Source organism: Pristiophorus japonicus, unplaced genomic scaffold, assembly GCF_044704955.1.
Source record: "Pristiophorus japonicus isolate sPriJap1 unplaced genomic scaffold, sPriJap1.hap1 HAP1_SCAFFOLD_62, whole genome shotgun sequence".
In the NCBI taxonomy this organism is placed as follows: domain Eukaryota; kingdom Metazoa; phylum Chordata; class Chondrichthyes; family Pristiophoridae; genus Pristiophorus; species Pristiophorus japonicus.
This window is the reverse complement of record NW_027254531.1, coordinates 2,624,895-2,631,655: the sequence shown is the minus strand read 5'-3', so window position 1 is coordinate 2,631,655 and position 6,761 is coordinate 2,624,895. Positions and strand designations below refer to the sequence as shown.

The 6,761-nt window shown below is 52.0% G+C and overlaps 1 non-coding gene across 1 annotated transcript; it reads right to left on the bottom strand.

Moving 5' to 3' along the window:
- Positions 1-5,182: 5,182 nt before the first annotated feature.
- On the bottom strand, positions 5,183-5,255 carry trnaf-gaa (transfer RNA phenylalanine (anticodon GAA)). The gene has a single exon. It is a non-coding gene; the product is annotated as a tRNA-Phe (tRNA).
- Between the last annotated feature and the right edge of the window lie 1,506 nt (positions 5,256-6,761).

Genomic DNA, 6,761 nt, shown 5'->3' with positions numbered 1-6,761 from the left:
TGATAGGCTGTGGGGAGTGGGAGAGGCTGGGGGGATTGGGCGATGCTGGTGGAGTGTAAGAGGGGCTGGTGGATAGTTAGATTGGCTCGGGTGAGTAAGAGAAACTGTGGAGAGTGAGAGAGGCTGGCGGCGAGATAGAGGCTGGGGTAGAGTGAGAGTGGCTCGGGGAGTAGAGAGCGGCTGGGGGAGTGAAATATGCTGGGTGGGAGAGATAGAGGATGGGAAGAGAGTGAGAGATTGGTGGGGCAGAGAGAGGCTGAGGGAAGAGTGTGACAGGCTGCGGGAGAGTGAGAGAGACTGGGTGGATATTGCACGAGATTGGGAGGCGAGAGAGAGACCGCGGAGAGTGACAGAGGCAGGGAGAGACTCAGAAGCTGGGGGAATGAGAGTTACTGGGGGGATTGAAAGAGAGGCAAGGGACAGCGAGAGGATGGGAGGAGAGTGAGAGATTGTGGGGTGGGGGAGAGAGAGAGGCTGAGGGACAGTGAAATAGGCTGGGGAGAGAGAGAGGCTGGAGGAGAGGGAGAGAGACTGGTAAAGAGTGAGAGAGTCTGGGGGGAGTAAGAGAGTCTGGGGCGAGTGAGAGAGACAGGGCGGAGCGAGAGAGGCTGACAGGGAAAGTGAGAGAATGCGGGGTAGGGGGGCGGGGGGAGAGAGAGATTGGGAGGAGTGTGAGAGACTGGGGGACAGAGAGAGAGAGTCTGTAGAGAGTGAGAGAGTCTGGGGGAGCGTGAGAGGCTGCAGGGAGAGTGAGAGACTGGGGAGGAGAGAGAGAGGTTGAGAGGAGTGTGAGAGACTGGGGGACAGAGAGAGAGGCTGGGGAGAATGAGAGAGTCTGGGAGGAGCGAGAGAGGCTGGGGGGTTAGTGAGAGACTTGAGGGGGAGAGAGAGAGGTTGGGAGGAGAGTGAGAGACTGGGGGACAGAGGGAGAGGCTGAGGAGAGAGTGAGAATGGGTTGTGGCAGTGAGAGACGCTGGAGGAAAGTATGAGAGGCTGCGGTAGAGTGAGAGACGCTGAGGGGAGAGAGAGGTTGGGGAGAGTGAGATAAGGTTGTGGGAGAGTGAGAGAGGCTGATGAGAGAGCGAGGCTGGGGGAGAGTGAGAGAGGCTGGAGGGAGCGGGAGAGGCTGGGGGAGCGTGAGTGAGGCAGGGGGACGTGTGGGAGAGGCTGGGGGTAGAAGGAGAGGCTGGGGGGAGTGAGAGGCTGGAGGGAGTTAAAAAGGCTGCGGGAGAGTGAGTGAGGCTGAGGAAAGAGTGAGTGAAGCTGTGGAGAGTGAGAGAGGCTGGGGGAGAATGAGAGAGGCTGGCGAGAGTGAGAGTGCTGGGGTAGAGGGCGAGAGGCTGGGGGGAAGAGTGTGAGAATCTGGGAGTGAGGGTGAGAGGCTGGGGGAATTGACAGAGAGACTGGGAGAGAGAGAGAGATCCTGAGGGGAGAGAGACGCTGGGTTAGAGTGAGAGAGACTGGAGGGAGTGAGAGAAGCTAAATGCAGAGTGAGAGTCTAGTGGTAGTGACAGAGGCTGTTGCGAATGTGAGAGGCTGAAAGGAGTGAGAGAGGCTGGGGATGATTGTGATGCTGTGGAAGAGTAAGTGAGGCTTTGGGGGGAGACAGGGTGAAGCTGGGAGGGGGAGAGGGTGAGGCTGGGGGAGTGTGCGAGACTGGGAGAGTGAGAGGGGCTGTGGGTGAGTAGGTAAGGCTGGGGAACGAGTGTGAGGGGCTGTTCGAGGGTGAGAGAGGCTGGGGGCGTGAGGGAGTTTGGCGGGAGAGTGAATGAAGCTGGGGAGTGAGAGAGGCTGGGGGACTGACAAACTGGGAGGAGAGAGAGAGGATGGGAGGAGAGTGAGAGATTGCAGGCGGAGAGAGAGCCTGAGGGAGAGTGAGAGAGGCTGGGGGAGAGACAGAGGCTGGGATGAGAGTGAGAGAGGCTGGAGGAGAGTGAGAGACACTGGGGAAGAGTGAGAGAGGCTGGGGGAAGTGATAGAGGCTGGGGGAATGAGAAAAGCTTTAGGTACAGTGAGAGCGGCTGGGGGACGAGTGAGAAATGCTGGGGGAGAGTGAAAGGCTGGGGCGAGTGAGAGAGGCGGGGGGAGAGTGAGAAAGGCTGGGGGAGAGGGTGACGCTGAGGGGAGTTAGAAAGGGTAGAGGGAGTGAGAGAGGCTCAGGGACATTGATTGAGTCTGGCGGAAGAGTGAGAGATGCTGGAGGAGAGTGAGATAGATTGCGGAGAGAGACAGAAAGGCTGGGGCGAGTGAGAAAGGCTGGGGGAGAGTGAGCGACGTCGGTGGAGAGGGAGAGCGGCTGGGGGGTGAGAGTGATAGGCTGGCGGGAGTGAGAGAGGCTGGGGGAGAAATGAGAGGCCGAGGGGAGAACGAGAGAGGCTGGGGGAGAGGGAGAGGCTGAGGGGGTTTGGAGAGACTGGAGGGAGTGAGAGAGGCTCGGGGTCATTGATTGAGTCTGGGGAAAGAGTGAGAGAGGCTGGAAGATGATGAGAGAGGATGTGTGAAGAGTTGGAGAGGCTAAGGGAGAGAGAGGCTGGGAGAGAATGAGAGAGGCTCGAGGAGCGTTAGAGGCCGGGGGGAATGAGAGAGGCTGGAGGGAGTGAGAGAGGTTGGGGGAGAGTGAGTGATGCTGGGAGAAGAGAGAGATAGGTCAGTAAAGTGTGAAAGAAGTTGAGGGAGAGTCAGTGAGGCTGGGGGGAGAATGAGAGAGATTGGGGTGAGAGGGAGAGGCTGGTGGGTGTGACAGAGGCTTTGGGAGAGTAGAAGCTGGGGGAATGAGAGAGTCTGTGTTGAGTGAGAGAGGCTGAAAGGAGTGAGAGAGGTTGGGGGAGAGTGTGAGGCTGGGCGAAGAGTAAGTGAGGCTGGGGGGAGTGGGAGAGGCTGGGGGAGAGAGAGAGAGACTTGGGAAGTGAGAGAGGCTGGGATGGAGAGGGAGAGGCTGGGGGTTGTGAGAGACTGAGGAATTGAGAGGGGCTGTGGGGGAGTGAGAGAGGCTGGTGGTCGTGAGAAACGCTGCGATGAGTCTGAGTGAGGATGGGGGAGTGAGAGAAGCTGTGGAGAGTGCGATTGCCTGGGAGAGTGAGATGCTGGGGGAGTGAGAGAAGCTGGGGTAGACTGCGAGCGGCTCGGAGACGGTGAGAGACTGGGGTGGCGGGGAGAGGATGAGAGGAGAGTGAGATATGTGGGACTTAGAGTAGCTGAGGGAGAGTGAGAGACTCGGGGAAGAGAGAGAGACGCTGGGAGGAGAGTGAGAGAGTCAGGAGGAGAGTGAGAGAGGTTGGGGAAGAGTGAGAGAGGCAGGGGAAGAGTGAGAGAGCCTGGGAGGAGTGCGAGATGCTGGGGGAGCATGAGAGAGGCTGGGGGAAGTGGGAATTGCTGGGGGATAGTGAGAGAGGCTTGGGAAGTGGGGGAGGCCGGGGAGAGTGAGAGAGTCTGGGGGAAGGGTGAAAGGCGCTGGGGGAGGGTGAGAGAAGAGGCGGCGAGTGAGATAGGCTGTGGGAGAGTGAGAGAGGCTTGGGGGAGCGTGAGAGGCTGGGGGGAGAGTGAGAGAGGCTGGAAGGAGAGTGAGAGTGGCTGACGCTGAGATACAGAGACATGGGTTTGGGGGAAGACGGATCACGTTATTCCAAGTCCCTACAAGGAACATCGTTGGAGCGGTTGATATCCAGAAATCACGACTGTCAATATTTACAGGATACGCAATAAACCTGGGGAGGGGGGCGGGTGTCAAGGACGCACTTGCGTTTGTGTAAGGCACTTCAGCTGCGAGAGGGATGTACTTGGAATGGGGTCAGATACTTCAGCTGGGTAATGCATGCACGGCCTGGGATAAGGCATTTTTGCTCAGAGAGGCATGCACTTGGACTGGGATAAGGCACTTCGGCTGAGGGAGGCATGCACGTGGACTGGGCACGGCACCTAGAACATAAGAAATATGAGCAGGAGTAGGTCATACGGCCCCTCGAGCTTTCTCCACCATTCAATAAGATCATCGCTGACCTGATCATGGACTCAGCTCCACTTCCCCGTCCGCTCCCCATAACCGCTTATGCTCTATCGTTTAAGAAATTCTCTATTTCTGATAAATGTATTCAATGTCCCAGCTTCCGCAGCTCTCTGAGGCAGCAAATCCCGCAGACTTGCAAACCTCTGAGAGAAGAAATTCCTCCTCATCTCTGTTTTCCACGTGTGGCCTCACCAATACCTTATATAACTGTCGTAAGACTTCCTTGCTTTTATAATCCATTCCTTTTGCAATAAAGATACCATTGACCTTCCTGATCACTGTTTTACCTGCATGCTATCATTTTTTATTTCAGGCACAAGTACCCCCAGGCCCCGCTGTACTGCGGCTCTTTACAATCTTTCTTCATTTAAGTAATAACTTGCACTTTGATTTTTTTCTGCCAAAGTGCATGACCTCACGCTTTCCAAAATTATACTCCATCTGCCAATTTTTTGCCCACTCACTTAGCCTATCTATGTCCTCTTGCAGATTTTTTGTGTCGTCCTCACACATTGCTTTTCCTCCCAACTTTGTATCATCAGCAAAATTGGCTGCGTTACACACAGTCATTGTTCCAAGTCGTTAATATAGATGATAAATAGTTGGGATCCCAGCAATGATCCCTGCAGCACCCCACTGATTACTGGTTGCCAACCAGAAAATGAACAATTTATCCCGACTCTCTGTTCTCTGTTAGTTAGCCAATCCGCTATCCATGCAAACATATTACCCCCAACCCTGTGAACTTTTATCTTGTGCAATAACCTTTTCTGTGGCACCTTGTCAAATGCCTTCTGGAAGTCCACATCCATTTGTTCCCCTTTATCCACCCTGTTCGTTACATCCTCAAAGAACTCCAGCAAAGTTCTCAAACATGACATCCCCTTCTTAAATCCATGTTAGAAACATAGAAACATAGAAAATAGGTGCAGGAGTAGGCCATTCGGCCCTTCTAGCCTGCACCGCCATTCAATGAGTTCATGGCTGAACATGCAACTTCAGTACCCCATTCCTGCTTTCTCACCATACCCCTTGATTCCCCTAGTAGTAAGGAATCCATCTATAGAAAAATAGAAATTAGTATCACGCAACCGCTGAACAGCCCATCCCTCAAGCACTGTCTCGATAGAAAACTAGCTTCTCCCATTAAAATATCGGAAACGCAAAATCACCAGATATTGCCAAAACCCGGGATTGAATCAGGGACCTTTAGATCTTCAATCTAACGCTCTCCCAACTGAGCTTTTTCGGCCGGATTCTGACAGACCGAATTTTGACTCTGCCAGACCGAATTTTGCTTTTCCAAATGTCTCCTTTAATAATGGACTCCAATGTTTTCCCACCCACAGATGTTAAGCTAACTGGTCTAAAGTTTCCTGCTTTTTGTCTGCCTCCTTTTTTGAATAGGGGCATTACATTTGCAGTTTTCCAATCTGCAACGGCTGGGGTAGGCATGCACGTGGAATGGGATAACGCACTTCGGCTGGTGGAGGGATGCACTTGGCCTGGTGCAAGGCACGTCAGCTGGGTTGGCTTGCACTTGGACTGTGGTAAGGCACTTCGGCTAAGGAGGGATGTGCTTGGACTGGGGTAAGGAACTTTGGCTGGCCCTTCCTGACTTCTTGGGTGCTCTGTCCTCTTTCGCTTACGGAAGTCAAAGTACTTCGAGTTATAATTTGCAAAGTCAGTGGTACCTTGGGATGTGCGGTTCAAGTTACACATTCCGGAACTTCAGGATTTGGTGTATCCGACAAGCGGACCAATCATAGACAAAGGGTAGAGTCTGCTGGCCATTTTTGCAGTACCAATAAGAACATCATATCATAACATGATTCGGCATTCAACATAGTTTTATGAAAGGGAAACCATGTTTGACATATTTATTAGAGTTTTTAAGGATGTAACTGGAAGGGTAGATAAAGGAGAACCACTGGATGTAGTACAGTTGGATTTCTAAAAGGCGTTTAATAAGGTGCCACATAAAACGTTGTTACACAAGTTAAGGAATGATTGGTTTGGAGATGATGTATTTGCATGGATAGAGGACTAGTTAACGGATAGCAAACAGAGTGCAGGGATAAACGGGACTTTTTCTGGTTGGCAGGCTCTAAATGGTGGAGTGCCGCAAAGAACAGTGCTGCAGCCTCAGCTATTTACAATCTATATTAATGACTGAATGAAGGGACCGAATGTAATGTATCCACTTTTGCTGCCGATACAATGATAGGTGGGATAGTGAGCTGTGAGGAGAAGATAGATAGACTTCTTGAGTGGGTAGTAAGGTAGAATATGGAGTATGGTGTAGGAAAATGAGAGGTTATGGTAGAAATAATAAAATACAGAATATTTTTGAAACTGTGGGAAACTTTTATGGTGGTGTTCAGAAAGATGTGGGTGGCCTCATGCAAGAAACACAGAATGCTAGCATGCAGGTAATAAGGAGGGCAATATTGTAAGCGTGTTGGAGTGTAAGTGTATGGAAGTCTAGCAACAACTGGGCATTTTGATCTCCTTATCTAAGGAAGGATATATTTGCCTTGAAGTCACTGTATTGATTCCTGTGATGAGAGAGCTGTCTTATGTTGAAAGATTGTGTAGCATGGGTCCATAAACTCTGGAGTTCAGAAGAATGAGAGGTGCTCTTAGTAAAACATAAACGATTCTCAAGGGGACTGGCAGTTTAAATGCTGAGATTTTTTTTCTCTATCTGGAGTATCTTGAACTCGGGGAACTAGGCCGTACATGCTTCTCAACTAGC